Here is a 17486-nt window from a genome sequence, read left to right on the forward strand (position 1 = left end):
CAACAATGAACCCCTTACTTACAGCGTGATAGACGGTGTACCTAGTAATGTTATTATTATTATATTCTTTTTGTTTTTTAGGTTGAGCCTGGGCAGCACTTGAGTTGCTCTGCGAGGTATGCTGAATTAGAGTATGCACCTGAAGCTCCACCCACTCTCCGCCCATATTTTGTATTGGCTTGTGTCTTTGTTCTTTGTAAATGCTATCTTTTTGATTCGGTAATCAGCTTGTTAGCCCTCCAAGTACTACCTTGTCTTCATTTGTATCTTCCAATGAGGACTGTATCTTTTACTTCATTTATTACACTGTCTGTGTTATGTACTCTATAAGCACTATTTTCTTTAATGTGTTTTGCCCTACTGCAGGCACAACGTGCTTTCCTTATATTAAGCGTGCCATGCGTGCTTTCACTTTCCTAGCAGCCGGGACAATGGCGGCCCCTTGTTTGCAAAGCCTTAGGTCTTGCATTTAGGAAAGTTTGAGCTATTGACATTGTAAATGACAATAGCTTAGACTTTCGCCAATACGACACCTATTGCTTTACAAAAATTTTTGGGGAGGGTTGTTTCCAAGCGCCCCATGTTGCACTTGCACTTAATAGAGGCCACGCCCCTTTCTTTAGAAACGGCTTGTCTAAAGAAAGGGGCGTGGGCTCTATTAACCCCTTCCATGCTCATGAGGAACCCCAGCCGTCATGCACTACGGTGCTCGTGTGCTGATGAAGGCTGGGGTTCGTCACGGCCCGCCCCTGTTCGTGCTGTTTACAGCACACCAGGGGAATCGCGGCCGCATCGAAGGGGTTAAGTGCAAGCTTGTCATGGGGCTCTTGGACACAAACAATATTTGCAATTTAATAGGTCTTGCATTTGCGAGAAGTTAAGTTATTGACATTTACAGTACCAATGGCTCAAAGTCTTGTAAATGCAGGATCTATTTAATAGCAAATGCTTGTCTTTTTTCCTTTATGACAATGAATTATATGAGACCAACGGTAAAGTGTGTTATATTTATATATGATCAATAGTATTTTGGCGCGAATTATGTTTTACAATTTGTGACTCTGTCGAACAAATGATTTTGGAAGTACTTTGTCTATGTCGATATATGTTTGAACAGGTGGTGTCTTTAAAAAGTAATCCAAAGATGGCGCTCACTATCATGACCATGGCTATGTGGTAGCTGAAAAACTTTCACGTTTCTCAAGGTGTGTCGATGATAGATATAAATGTGCATGTTACTGGAGAGTGTTGGCGCCAATGAATCAGAAGAAAATATATATATGTATATATATTACCTACTGGCGATAGCCAGTAGGTATATATAGTTAGGACCTAGCTACCAATGGAAATCTGTAACATTCTATTGGGAATAACTTTGGCGCCGGTAGAGGAATTTGCGTGTAATTTTCCCAAATTTTGTCCAGCTCCGCTCCGCTCCTTCCCTGAAAGTTTCGGGGGGATTTGTGAAGTGGGGGCTGAGAAAAAAGGGGGGTTCCAAAACGTGTTTTCCCCATGCAATTTTCCATAGGACGTTCTGACAAGGGTACAGCCCGAACGGCTGAACGCAATTACACCAAACTTTGCAAAATTGTAGGGACTGGTACGCAGATGTGCCTTTGTTATATTGGGTGAAATTCGCTCCAGTGGTTTTTTCGAAAATTAACTTCAAATACACATATATATCTGGGCGGAGCCAAACCACCTATCTCATCGTGAGATCTGATTGGCTGTCAGCACTTCATCCAAGAAGTGTTGGCAGCCATCTTGGGACCAATTTACATGATAGCACCTCATTAAAAAGCATTGTAGTTAATAGTTACATTATAAATCATTTGTTGATGGTACCATACTCATTTTATGAATTGTGGTGTGTTCTAAGGTGATTTTACCATGTGAAAAAGCCTTCTGCTGGGATATCATGAATCATGTTTGAAAGAAAACTATTATCTCATGCTTTTCCCACAGTGGTTTGGAAGGGAATCTATAAGCTAAACTGACAGCATATTTTCTGTAAATTCACATTATCTTTCTCAGCCATGTGAGAATGAAGTCTGACATTCTCAGTAAAACATGTACATACAACAAGGACAGAGACTGTCAGGTGATTCCTTTGTGTTCTACTGCAGCCTCCTAGAGTGTTCTAAAGAACAACTAGAGCGCTAACAGTCCTACTTATTACAAAGGTATGGCACAGCTGAAGCCATCTTGATTGGAATAAAGTGGTAACTCTTAAAACATTTAATTTAAAAAGGAACAAAATGAGGGGGTATATTATGCCATAGAAAGTATGATTAGTACTGCAGAAAGAAAAATTAGGGCACATTTTGAGTGACTTCTCAAATCCACTTCTATTTCATTAAAAAATTCTGACATGCAGTCTCCCAAGATGGCCACCAGAGACAAAAGAGCCCAAATGTAGCCCAAATTTCACCCGGATGTAGCCAAGTATAGCCCAATGACAGAATGTCCCAGAGTGTTCTAAAGAACAACTAGAGCGCTAACAGTCTTAATTATGACAAAAGTATGGCACACCAGAAGCCATCTTGATTGGAATGAAGTGGTAAGTCTGAAAACATTTTATTTAAAAAGGAACAAAATGAGCGGGCTCATTTTGCCATAGAAAGTATGATTAGGGCTTCAGAAAGAAAAATTTGGGCAAATTTTGAGTGACTTCTCAAATCCTCTTCCATTTCATTAAAAAAAAATTCTGACATGCAGACTGAAACATGCACTTTGAACACCAGCAGCAGACTTCCCTGGTGAGCAGTAGCTTTACTACAGCGATCAAATGAGCAACTAGAGTGCTAACATTCAGAATTCATGGCAAATGTGTGACACATCTGAATGCCTTCTTGGAACCAAAGTAAACAAGCATTGAAAATGCAATAGATCTCGCCCTCATTTAAGTTAAAGCCATTCTGTTTGTAATGAGGTGGCTTTTTAGCTTTGCTTTTATTAGTGTTTTTAAAACTTTCATGTAAATAACATGCATATGTATGCATATATGTATATGTATGCATGCATTTATATTTGTATTTATATAGATATGCAGATTATATATGTTTATATATGTATGTATATATATATATATACACACACATATATAAATGCATATGCATATATATGCATATATATATGTGTATATGTGTGCTTGTAGAGAGAGGTATAGAGGTAGAGGTAGAGAGGTAGAGGTAGAGAGGTAGAGAGGTAGAGACTAGTAGAGAGAGAAGTAGAGAGAGGTAGAGAGGTAGAGAGTAGAGAGTGAGTAATAGAGAGTAGAGAGGGAGTCGTAGAGAGTAGTAGAGAGCAGTAGAGAGAGTAGCAGAGAGTGAGTGGTAGAGAGTAGTAGAGTGAATAGTAGAGTGAGTAGTAGAGAGTAGTAGAGAGTGAGTAGTAGAGAGTAAGTAGTAGAGTGAGTAGTAGAGAGCAGTAGAGAGTGAGTAGTAGAGAGTATTAAAGGGTGAGTAGTAGAGAGTAGTAGAGAGTGAGTAGTAGAGAGTGAGTAGTAGAGAGTAGTAGAGGGTGAGTAGCAGACAGAGAGAATAGTAGAGAGTAGTAGATAGTGAGTAGTAGAGTGAGTAGTAGAGAGTAGTAGAGAGAGTAGTAGAGAGTGAGTAGTAGAGAGTGAGTAGAAGAGTGAGTAGTAGAGAGTGAGTAGTAGAGAGTAGTAGAGAGAGAGTAGTAGAGAGTGAGTAGTAGAGAGTAGTAGAGAGTGAGAAGTAGAGAGTTAGTAGTAGAGAGTAGTAGAGAGTGAGTAGTAGAGAGTAGAGAGTTGTAGATAGTGAGTAATAGGGAGTGAGTAGTAGAGAGAGAGTAGTAGAGAGTTGTAGAGAATGAGTAGTAGAGAGTGAGTATTAGAGAGTAGTGGAGTAGTAGAGAGGAAGTAGTAGAGAGTAGTGGAGAATATTCCAAAGTTTGGCACAGCACCACTTGCACAATAAGTCCAATCAAATCATATCACTTAGAGGCCTTATTGAAGCTCTGAATCTTGGTGCATATTCAAATGCTTTTATTTTCCTTAAGTTTATGTACCACAGCCAGCCTACGCGTTTCGTTCTGTACAACAGAACGTCTTCAGGGCGTTCTTATTTCCTTCAAGTTATGTCAGTATCCTGTTGTCATATAACTAGATATTTCTTCCAAATGTTAGACGAGATGTAAGTACATTCCTATTCAAAGTGACTAGGTATCAATTTTACCCACACAATTCGGGCAGACTTGAGTAATTTATAGCATCCTCACAATCAGTCTTTCAAAAATTCCAAAGTATAGGACATGATAATCCAAATCCAAATGTTTCCCAAGAAAAGTCATTTTCAATCGTTCGGAATATCTGCGTTTGGGCAGAAATGACCCAGGGACCCCCAGTATGCAAGGGGAATTAGTCCCCCCTCTGCAAACGCGCCAGTGGCCTGCGTTGCAGAGAGGTGTAAAAAGGAGCATAACCTTATTACACCTCTGTGCAATGCAGCCCCCTGGCACATACTGGAGGTTCCTGGTGGGCTAGTTGGCCCCCAGGGACCCCCAGTATGCAAAGGGAAATTCGTTCCCAGTCTTCAAACATGTACGGGGGCTGCATTGCAGAGAGGTGTAGAAAAGGGTGTGGCCTCATTACACCTCTCTGCAATGCAGCCCCCTGGCGCATACTGGAGGCTCCTGGTGGGCTAGTTGGCCCCCAGGGATCCCCAGTATGCAAGGGGAATTAGTTCCGCCTCTGCAAACGCGCCAGGGGGCTGCGTTGCAGAGAGGTGTAACAAGGGGCATAGCCTCATTACACCTCTGCAATGCTGCATCCTGGCGCATACTGAAGGTTCTAGGTGGGCTAGTTGGCCCCCAGGGGCCCCCAGTATGCAAGGGGAATTAGTTCCCCCTCTTCAAACATGCACGGGGGCTGTGTTGCAGAGAGGTGTAAAAAGGGGTGTGGCGTCATTTTACCTCTCTGCAATGCAGTCCCCTGGCGCATACTGGAGATTCCTGGTGGGCTTTTAGGTCTTATATAGTTAGGAATTAGCATTAAAAAAAACTTTGAAATTCACTGAAAAAACATAGGTTTCAGGCCGTATATAGTTAGGAATTAGCATTTAAAAAACTTGCAAATTCACTGAAAAAACCATAGGTTTCAGGTCTTATATAGTTAGCAATTAGCATTTAAAAAACCTTTGAAATTCACTGAAAAAACCATAGGTTTCAGGCCCTATATAGTTAGGAATTAGCATTTAAAAAACCTTTAAAATTCACTCAAAAAACTATAAGTTTTAGGGGTGTTATAGTTAGCTGGACATTTCACTCATACAAAACCATTGAAATTGCTCCTATATAGTTAGTTGTACTAACTATATTTCGCGCACCCGCAATCCACTGCTGATGATGTCACATATTACATCATTCATAACATGGTCAGTGACATCACTGATGACATCTCAAATGACATCACTGATGACATCACTGATGACATCATCCAGTGAATGTGGTTTGCTTCGTTATTTAAATATGCATTATATATATATATAGCAATTTGCATTGAAGAATGAGTGGATATATAAAAATAAATATTTGGATGGAGGATTTAGCAGCAGTGTAATTGACTGTTTACTTGACCAATTTATAGTGTCTCACTAAATATAGTGGATAGTGACTAAACTGTTTGAATATCTGTATCATTTTGTCAGTTGTTGTGTAAACTGGTTCTCCAGTTGGTTACAAGCTATGTGAATGTCTATATTAGTTAGTGATTAGTTAACTGAGTATTTGTATGGGAGAGTGAATTTTCGCGGGGTAAGCGCTGGCGGCGCTCCCCTGTACACTCTCCGGTACGCGCACCGTGAGTGCACCACTGGGAAAAACTCTAAAAAAATAGAGTAAAAAAAAATGTTGAGTGTTTAGAGGAAAGTGATGCATTGCTGGAGTGTGTCACAAAAGTGACACAACTCCAGCAATGCATCCTTTCACATGGGGCAAGTCCCATGTGAAAGGGCCTGCATCAGTCTTACGCCTGCTGTGAGGCAGGCCCAAGATTTTGACACAACGGCGTCCTAAAAGTGACGCAGTGAAATCTCATAGATTTCACTGCGTCACCTCTATGACCCTTTCTTGCGTCAATACGCCCCTTTTGCATACATTACACCTGACGTAAGTATATTGTGGAGCAGGGGTTTACAAAGTGACACATCTACATAGATGCGTCACTTTGTAAATATGACTGAACAAGGTGCATTTTTTACAGCACTGGTGCGTCACAAAAAGTGATACACCGGTGGCGTAAAAGTGACACATGGCCTCATAAATGAGGCCTTTAGTCTTCTACTCATGTGTCGTATTTAATGTATGATGCATTATGTCGCAAGTACTTACAGTATACGTCAGTATTTCAGACGTATCTGTAAGCGCAAAAATGATGCGTTGCTGGAGTGTGTCACAAAAGTGACACAACTCCAGCAATGCATCCTTTCACATGGGGCAAGTCCCATGTCAAAGGGCCTGCATCAGTCTTACGCCTGCTGTGAGACAGGCGCAAGATTTTGACACAACGGCGTCCTAAAAGTGACGCAGTGAAATCTAATAGATTTCAGTGCATCACCTGTACGACCCTTTCTTGCGAGAATACGCCCCTTTTGCATACATTACACCTGATGTAGGTATAATGTGGCGCAGGGGTTTCCAAAGTGACGCATCTACCTAGATGCGTCACTTTGTAAATATGACTCAACAAGGTGCATTTTTTACAGCACAGGTGCGTCACAAAAAGTGACGCACCGGTGTCGTAAAAGTGACGCATGGCCTCATAAATGAGGTCTTCAGTCTTCTACTCATGCGTCATATTTAATTTATGACGCATTATGTCACAAGTACTTACAGATATGTCAGTATTTCTGACGTATCTGTAAGCGCAAAAGTGATGCATTGCTGGAGTGTGTCACAAAAGTGACACAACTTCAGCAATGCATCCTTTCACTTGGGGCCAGGCCCATGTTAAAGGACCTGCATCAGTGTTACGCCTGCTGTGAGGCAGGTGCAAAAATGAGGCCTTCAGTCTTCTACTTTTATTTTGTCTTTCACTTTCTCTGTTTCTTCACTGCCTTACTTACCTGGTCTCACACGTACTTTTTTTTTCAAGTCTGTATCTCCACTCTTTCCACAACATCACTGCTCTTTTCTTACCCTTCCACACCCCCGTTCCTTTACTACATTTTCTTCGAATATCCACATTCCCCATGTTCACTCTCCTTCTCATCACTCTCCTTCCCCGCACTCACCTTCTTTCAGTCCCCCTACTTCACTTCCTTTCTCCTCTCGTCCCTTTCTGTGCTTTCTTACTCATTTTCCTCTCCTTTATCAATGCACTCCACTTCACTTACTCTTTTTCATTTTTTTAAGAACATAGCTCTTTGATGAGAATTGGAGGTAGTTCTGAAAAGGACTTTTTTTTTCTTCTTTTTTCTTTTTTTTAGAACAGAACAAAAACAAAAACAGGGAATGGAAACTGCTCAACAGGAGCAAAAAAATAAATACATTTAGGGCTAGAAATGGCAGCGATGGTTCTCGAATGCTCAAACCATGAGCAGAACACTTTGTTCCCCATAGCAAAGTAGCTGATCACAGTCTCTGCATTTAAGAACGCCTTTATTAGCCCCTTAAGTGCTGCCTCGGTGCATTGGCCGACGGCAGCACTACCTCCCCAGTGCTGCGCACGACCATTGGATGTCCATTCAGCACTAGTTCCAATGGACAGCGCAGCACTGGGGAGGAATGTTTAATAGCATCTATGAGGTTAAAAGCAGGCTGAATGTTCGGAATCAGCTCTTGCGATCGCCCCCTCACTGAAGTAGTTGCTCCTCCGGTTGAAGTAGAGGCCCCATCACTGGGAACCTCTCGTGCCAGAGCCCTGACACTCTCCCGGGCAAAATTCTGGGGGTGCCTCCTCTCCACATGGTGAATCATTGTGGAGTTTCCAAAAGAGTATTTCCTGGTGGGGTCACCCCATGACAGGACAGTGTGACAAATCCTGCACTCCACTTTTGGAGCATTTACTTTTTTTTGGTCATCAGGAATTGAAAAAATCTTCCATATGAAGTGTTCTTTTACTTTCGGCTGAGGAACCTCTTCATCAAGAAATTCATTGGAGTCATCTTCACTGCTGGATGGTCTGGCAACCATGATAATCCAAGATATTATTCCAACAAAGATCCAACAGCAAAAAGGCAGGTCTTGCAGTCACAAAAGTGAAAGAAGAAGTGAAGGAAATGGGTGGGGATTTCATTCTTTGTAAAAAAAACTGTTAGCAACCAATGAAAAGAGTTATTTTAAGGTCACATGACTTGACGCGCTTACGCTGCGCACACCGAAGCGCTTCCGGGGCCGCGTACGCGGCGCGAACGTAGGCGCTTCCGGGGGTGCTTACGCGGCACGAACGTAGGCGCTTCCGGGGGCGCTTACGCGGCGTGCCTAAGTGACGTTTCGATAGTTTCACGGAAATTCAAAATCATTTTCATTTCGTAATTCAAAAATACTGCTTTTATGAGTATGGTGCTAAATGTCTTGTGTTATTATTTACTCTTCATACATATTTTTTTTAACGAACGCAGAAATAGCGCTCTTGGTGCACTTTCGGGAGAGCTTACCGGTGCGCGCACCCTGGGCGCCACAGGAAAAAATGATAAAAAAAATAAATTTGGAAAAAATTATTTCAAAAATAAATTATTAATAATTAATACTAACACAAAACAGCAAATATAAAAAATCGTAGGTAACAAAGTCAATATAGAAAGGAATTAGCTTTTAAAAAACCTAAGAAATTTATTGAAGAAAACAGAGGTTTCACAATCGTTATAGTTAGGAATTAGCATTTAAAAAAACATTGAAATTCACTAAAAAAACATAGGTTTCACATTTGTTATAGTTAGGAATTAGCATTTAAAAAACCTTTAAAATTCACTGAAAAAAACATAGGTTTAACACTAGTTATAGTTAGCTGGACATTTTACTCATACAAAACCATTGAAATTCCAACATTATAGTTAGTTTGACTCATTATAACCCGCGCATCCGCAATCCACTGCTGATGATGTCACATATTACATCATTCATGACATGGTCAGTGACATCACTGATGACATCACTGATGACATCTCAAATGACATCACTGAGGACATCACTGATGACATCATCCAGTGTCTGTGTGTTTTTAAAAATAATAATACAATTAAGTTAAAGTTAATAATTTACATATTGAAGAATGAGTGGATGTATGAGTGTCTGGATGAAGGATTTAGTAGGTGCGTGACTGTATGAGTGAGTGATTATTATTATATGTGAGCAGTTGATTCTCTTGGTATATGGGTTCAAGAGTGCATGTGGAAAGAGCTGTATGGGGCGTTGACTGTCTGCATGAATGTGTTGGTGAGTGAATGGCTATCTCAGTGCTACATGTCAAAGTAGGTACATATGTAAAACACAGTGCATGTGAGAGTTGCCATATATAAATGACTATACATAAGAGCCTGTGATTGCATAGGTGACTGTATGGTTCAATGTGTACTTGTTTCAGTGATTGTAAAAGAGAGTAAGTATGTGTTACTATATATTTGAATAAGTAAGGTTTATTGTGTATAACTTTGTAGTTGAGGAAATGGGAGTGTGATTGATTCTCTGCATAACTGACTAGGTGTTTGAGTAACTCTATGAATGAGTGTCAGTGTATTAGTGTCTGTATAGGTATATGACTGGATATGATAGTGTTCTATTAATGAGTGACCGTATGTATGATTGATTGTATGGGTGAATGAGTGGATGTGTGTGTAGACCTAGAAATCAGTGTGTGTGTATGTAGTTACTGGTATTGGTGTGTCAATAATTTCAGGAATGGTAGTTTGTATTTAACACTGGGTGTATCAAAGGTTAGATTAGAGTGTGAGGAGGTGCATCGTATTATCACATGGATGATGTCATTAGTGATGTCATCAATGATGACATTTAAAATGACATTAGTGATGTCCTCAGTGATGTCATTTGAAATGTCATATTACATCATTCATGACATGGTCAGTGACATCACTGATGACATCACTGAAGACATCTCAAATGACATCACTGAGGATATCACTGATGACATCTCAATTAACATCACTGATCACATCACTGATGATATCATTCATTTGATAATACGATGCACGTCTCTACACTCTAATATAACCTTTGATACACCCAGTGTTAAACACAGACTTCCATTGACACACCAATACCAGTTACTACATACACACACACAGTTTCCTAGGTCTATACACACATCCACTCATTTACCCATAGAATCACTCATACATACAGTCACTCATCAATACAACACTATCATCTGCACTCAAACACCTATCTAGACACTCACACTCTGCCACTCATCCATGGAGTTACTCACACATCTAGTCAGTCATGCAAAGAATCAATCACACTTCCATTTCATCAACTATACAGTTATACACACAACACCTTAGTTATTCAAACATATACTAACACATACTTATTTTGTTATACAATTACTGATACAAGTACAGAATGATTCATACAGCCACTCGCACAATCAGTGGCTCTTTTGTATAGTCATTTATATATGCCATCTACCCACACACACACTCAGTCACCCATACAAAAACTTGGGCAACCAATGAATCACACATATAGCCACTCATATAGCTACTGATCAACACATGCAGTAGCTTACACAACAACAGACATACTGATGCACACATTCAGACAGTTTAGTCACTAACGCATGCATTCAGTAAGACACATTTAATCACTCACTCATAAATTCAGTCATGTACCTACTAAATCTTTCAACAAAACACTTATACATCCACTCATTTTTCAATATGTAAAACATATTTAAACTTTACAGAAACACAGTCACTGGATGATGTCATCAGTGATGTCATCAGTGATGTCATTTGAGATGTCATCAGTGATGTCATCAGTGATGTCACTGACCATGTCATGAATGATGTAATATGTGACATCATCAGCAGTGCATTCCCGGTACGCAAAATATAGTTATTCCAACTAACTATATAGGTGCAATTTCAAAGGTTTTTTAAATGCTAATTCCTAACTATATATGACCTGAAACCTATGTTTTTTTTCAGTGAATTTGCACGGTTTTTTAAATGCCAATACCTACCTATATATGACCTGAAACCTATGGTTTTTTCAGTGAATTTGCATGTTTTTTTTTAAATGCTAATTCCTAACTATGTAAGGCTTGAAACCTATGGTTTTTTCAGTGAATATATATATATATATATATTTAGGGCAGCAACACAATAACTCTAAACGCGAGCCAGTGTTAGGCATTCAAATACTGAGTTGCCTCAGAGGCGGCGGCGAAAATGCGTTAGCATTATTATTAGTCATTTAAGACACCAACACTGACAGACGCGCACAATAACTTTGAACGCGAGTCAGCGCGAGGCAAAGGTTTAGGCATTCGAACACGAGAGTTGCCTTCATAGTCGGCGGCGCTAATGTGTTAGCAACATTGTAGCCGTGGGAAACACAATAATGGTTATACGCACAGCAGCACTTACCCTTGGATATTCTTTGGTCTGCGGCACAAACGGGGCTCACAGAAGGCGATCCGGCCTACCCCCACACATAAACGCTGACATGGTATACACGCCAACATGACACATGGGAGACTGGGATGCACAGGCAAACCAGATGGCCTACCAAGTAAGGACCTTATAAAGGGCACATCCATGGCAAGCACTCGGGGTAAAAGAGCGGCAATAAGTGTCAACTTATTATTTATACACAGAAATGGCAGCAAATGTTTTTTTAAATTACCTTTTCAACAGCTGTGAATTGTAACATGCTATTTGATGAAAAGGTTGTCAATATTATTTCTAACACTTGTTTAGGTGATTTAAGCATTTTTATTCTATTTGTAAAAATATTTCTGCAATGAATACTCGTAAAAATGGTAAAAATGGAGAAAAGACTCTTTGAAACATACAAGGTTTACCACAATGTAACCATGGTAACACCTGGATTTATCCTGTGTGTTGATTGTTAGACACGCCCATATCTCTTCAGTATATATGTATGAGCTAATTTTGAATGCAGATGTAGTGAACAAGGCGGCAACGCCGAAACGCGTCTAAGCAGATATTGAGTGAATAAATCGAGTTTGGATTCAGATTCATGGTGTCAGCGCCTTCTTCTTATCGGATAAGTTTGGCAAGACTTGATGTATGGGGTGGAAGTCCTTGAACCCCAACGCTGACCCTCCTCGATCTGGCTGCTCTGTGTTAAAAAGGACACCGGCTGGTATTTCTTCGAAAAAAGACACACAGAGCCCCCCGGAACCTGCAAGAGCCTTGAAACCCGAGTAACCTGCGAAAACAGTGAAAGGCCGTCGGTCTGGAGATCCGAGACGGCTGGAGAGTAGTCGAGGATTTCCAGGTAAGACGGCTGAAAGCTGGGAGTAACGGGAAAGCGGGAAAGAAAAGTGTTCGGTTCATGGGAGAGGTAGACCCGGTGTGTGAGTAAAGATACACGCGGGCAGTGAATCTATGCAAACTAAAGATATAGAACAAATACAAAACTCAGTATGTCTGCCGAATGGGAAAGGGAGAGAGAGGAAGCGGCTGTGGATGTATTCACGGACACTGACAAAGGCATTAGCGGCAAAAAAACGACCAGCGCTCAAGCACAACCTACTGTATTGGATGAAACACGGAAACTACTCTTTGAATTGGAAAAATTGTGCAAAAAAGAGACTGCCAAATGGTGGGAAGTTAAATCATTGACAAGATACTTGGAGGTGGGTAGAATCCCAAGAGGACTTAGAATTTTAGTAGCTCCCACGTATGAGGATCCAGACCCCGAAATGTTACAAATGTGGGCAGATAATAGCGCAAAATCATCAGAGAATATGCTGAAAATTCTGATCCAATTTGCAAACAGCGACAGACAAAAAATGATAATTCGGATTAATGAAATAATGCAACTCCTGGAGCAAAAACCAAATCAGGAGGATATCACCAAAAGTCTGAATGAGATCAAAGATAAAGTCACCAAACAAGAAACAGAAATAAAAGAACGGAAAGCGATTAAATTTCAGCGAGACCGCAACGACTATCTAAGCGGAAGAATTTATACTTTTGCAAAAAAATACGACCAAATAAGAAGACAATCGCCCCCCAAGCCACAACAAAGTGGGGCAAACGTAACAGCGGAACCAAGTGAAAATGAATTCAGTTCAGAATACGAAACGGATGGAGAAGCAGGCACAGGGCCACCGCCAACTCCAGCACAAGAGTTTACTTTTTTAAGACTACAACGCCTCAGAACACTGAGGCCACGATTCCCTCCAAAACAGGATTTGGGAGCAGACACAGGAAGAACGAACAACAAAAAACAAACACAACAACAAAAAGCAGGAGAAGGAAAAACAGACGGTGGAGAAAAACCAAGTCAAAAACAGAACAAAACACAAAACAGACGTTACAGACGCCGTTAATGGAAGCACAAAATACAAAAGATAACACAGTCATCAATCTGACAGATATGGAACTGAACACGCAAGAACTTGAAATTTTATCCCTGGGGTTATCGTATTGCTCCAATACTAACTTTGACTATGCCCAAACCCGAATTGATTTGTTTCAATATATCCGCAAATTAAAATTACAAAAGTATTTCATCAACGCCAAAAAACGACCAATCGCAACAACACAAATGAATGATCAGGCGCAGCAACTATCAGTGGCTAACATGGATGCTCTACGAGATCTAATAGACCTAGAACAAGAAAACACAGGCGAAGGAATAACTCCTAGTGGGGCAGCCTCCTCATCAGAAATTAACATCTACGCCTCAATCAAAACGAACTTTAAACCCAAGTCCCAATTCATGCCAATACTGGGTAAAGACAATCTAGATCTATTTTCTGACAACGTTATTAAAGAATTAAAAGACTTGTCTCTGCAAAGCACAAAAGAATATTGGAAAGAGAATCAAGACCACAGAAGGAAATACAACAACTTAATGACAAAAATAAAATCCAGGTCAGACGTAGTAGTTAGATGGTCAGACAAGGGGGGCAACGTGGTACTATGGCCCCTCCAAATGTACAACCAAGAAGCTCAGACTCAACTACAAGATAAGGATTGCTACGTAAGGGTGAGCCCCACTCACAATGTCGGCATCCAGGAAAAGTTCCACAATGAATTGTATGGATGGAAGGGAATGGGTCTCATCAGTAAAGACGAGTTCAATTACTTGAAGAATGACTACCCGATCACGCCTCAACTGTATTTAATACCCAAGGTTCACAAAAATGAGAAAACACCCCCAGGGAGGCCGATAATATCAGCGATTGGTAGTTTATTTGAAAAAACAAGTATCTTTATTGACTCTTTCCTTCAACCAGAAGTCAAAAAACTCCCTGCCTACATCAGAGACACCAGTGATTTCTTGGCAAAAATCTTTGACATTGATTGGCACAATAACTACAGGTTCATGACACTAGATGTCCAATCACTTTACACCAGTATCAGACACCGTGATGGCCTCAATGCCATGAAATACTACCTTGGAAACAGACCCATTGAACTATACCACCACACACAAATGTTATTGGAAATGGCTGAGTGGTGTTTGACAAACAATATATTCATCTTTGACAGACTCCATTATAAACAGCTCCAGGGCTCAGCCATGGGTACTTGCTTCTCCCCCAGCTATGCGAATCTGCACATGGGCTGGTGGGAGGAGCAGGTTCTGAGAGTGCAGCATAAAGATATCATGCAAAACAATGTGGTAATGTACAAAAGGTACATTGACGATATTTTTATCTTATGGCAGGGCAGTGTCGAAGAAGCAGAAAGATTTGTGTTGGCTCTAAATGAAAATGTTCTGAACCTAAAGTTTACATGTAACACTAATGATGCCATTATCCAATTCCTTGATTTAGAACTGTATGTACAAGATAACAAAATACAGACACGTAGGTATAGAAAGCCTACCGCAGGGAATGCCCTTCTGCACTCACACAGTTTCCATCCCACACCACTGAAACAATCGATTCCCTATGCTGAGTGCCTCAGAATGACACGCAATTGTAGTACGGAAGAAGGGCTCTCCAATGCCAAACAAGAGTTGTTTGAAAGACTCAGGAATAGAGGGTATACCAGCAGCAGTTGCAAAAGAGCTGAGGAAAAATGTAAAGGAAAGAACAGGAAAGATCTGATCTTCCCAATGACCACCAATAAAAACACAACAGTTTCCAATAGTAAGGACCCTCCTAGATTAATAACAGGCTACAACAGATACCATAGTAACCTACGAAAAATCCTGAGAAGACACTGGCCCTTAGTCCGGGGAGACCCAAGCATAGGTGAATTGGTGGGCACTAGTCCTTTAATAACATTTAAAAAGGCAAAATCTATGAGAGAAGAATTGGTCTGCAATGCGCCTACTCTTAGAAAGACCAAAAATTGGTTAGATTCCCAAAGTGGCTTCAAAAAGTGTTCAAAATGTAAAGCCTGCACCTATGGTGTGAACACTACCAAAGTGCAAGTCCCTTTCAGGATTAAACCTTACATTTTGAGGGATGCATTCACTTGCAAGACTGACTTCGCAGTATATGTGCTAGCATGTTTGTGCGGTAAAAGATATGTAGGCTCCACCATTCATCCAGCTCACGTACGGATCCTGCAACATTTGCGAGCAATCTCCAACAATGATCCTACGTACCCCGTAGCGAGACACATTCATGAAACCCACAATGGCAATGCTAAAAACATTAAATATTTTGTAATTGACAGCATTCCCAAAAATGTTAGGGGAGGCAATCGCCCTTTGGCGCTGCGCCGCCTTGAGTCCAGGTATATTATACTACTGAACTCAAAGATCCCATTCGGCCTGAATGCGGACGAAGCCTTAAGTGTCCACCTATAATAAGGAAATTAGAATGCACCCACAGCGTTTCCTTTCCCCTAAGCACCATTCGATGAACATCTGCAGTTCAACTACCACACGTTTCACGGGATACTTATGGGCACCTAAGTGCACCTTTCAGACACAGTAGGATGTCTGAACACACAGCACATATCACCATTTTTTAACTTTTACACTTTATTGCACAATTAGACACAATTTGCCCTGGTTATCCTGTAATCACTGGCTCTACCTAGAGAATGAACATTCATATGCCCATGCCCTTGTAGGTTGATGTGATAACATAACACAATTTAACTCTGTTAGGGCGCAATCTGTATAAACGTAGAGATTCAAATAATGTCCTAATCCATGTCAGTGTTTGCGACGGTCACACTTGACTAAGCAAGCCGTCAAGCCCACTAGGGCAGCAACACAATAACTCTAAACGCGAGAAAGCGCGAGTTCCAGTGTTAGGCATTCAAATACTGAGTTGCCTCAGAGGCGGCGGCGAAAATGCGTTAGCATTATTATTAGTCATTTAAGACACCAACACTGACAGACGCGCACAATAACTTTGAACGCGAGTCAGCGCGAGGCAAAGGTTTAGGCATTCGAACACGAGAGTTGCCTTCATAGTCGGCGGCGCTAATGTGTTAGCAACATTGTAGCCGTGGGAAACACAATAATGGTTATACGCGCAGCAGCACTTACCCTTGGATATTCTTTGGTCTGCGGCACAAACGGGGCTCACAGAAGGTGATCCGGCCTACCCCCACACATAAACGCTGACATGGTATACACGCCAACATGACACATGGGAGACTGGGATGCACAGGCAAACCAGATGGCCTACCAAGTAAGGACCGTATAAAGGGCACATCCATGGCAAGCACTCGGGGTAAAAGAGCGGCAATAAGTGTCAACTTATTATTTATACACAGAAATGGCAGCAAATGTTTTTTTAAATTACCTTTTCAACAGCTGTGAATTGTAACATGCTATTTGATGAAAAGGTTGTCAATATTATTTCTAACACTTGTTTAGGTGATTTAAGCATTTTTATTCTATTTGTAAAAATATTTCTGCAATGAATACTCGTAAAAATGGTAAAAATGGAGAAAAGACTCTTTGAAACATACAAGGTTTACCACAATGTAACCATGGTAACACCTGGATTTAACCTGTGTGTTGATTGTTAGACACGCCCATATCTCTTCAGTATATATGTATGAGCTCATTTTGAATGCAGATGTAGTGAACAAGGCGGCAACGCCGAAACGCGTCTAAGCAGATATTGAGTGAATAAATCGAGTTTGGATTCAGATTCATGGTGTCAGCGCCTTCTTCTTATCGGATAAGTTTGGCAAGACTTGATATTTAAAATATTATATATATAATTTTTATTTTCAAGTTTTTTTTATATGGTTACAGGGTCCGCGCACCACGAGCGCTCTGTAAGCACACCGTAAACGCTCTGTGCTCGTACCCCGACAAATTATTTTACATTTCTAAAACATAATATCTACGTTTTTAACGTAGATTTTAAAGGTGGACAA

The sequence above is a fragment of the Lissotriton vulgaris genome, chromosome 8 (assembly GCF_964263255.1).
Source record: "Lissotriton vulgaris chromosome 8, aLisVul1.2, whole genome shotgun sequence".
In the NCBI taxonomy this organism is placed as follows: domain Eukaryota; kingdom Metazoa; phylum Chordata; class Amphibia; order Caudata; family Salamandridae; genus Lissotriton; species Lissotriton vulgaris.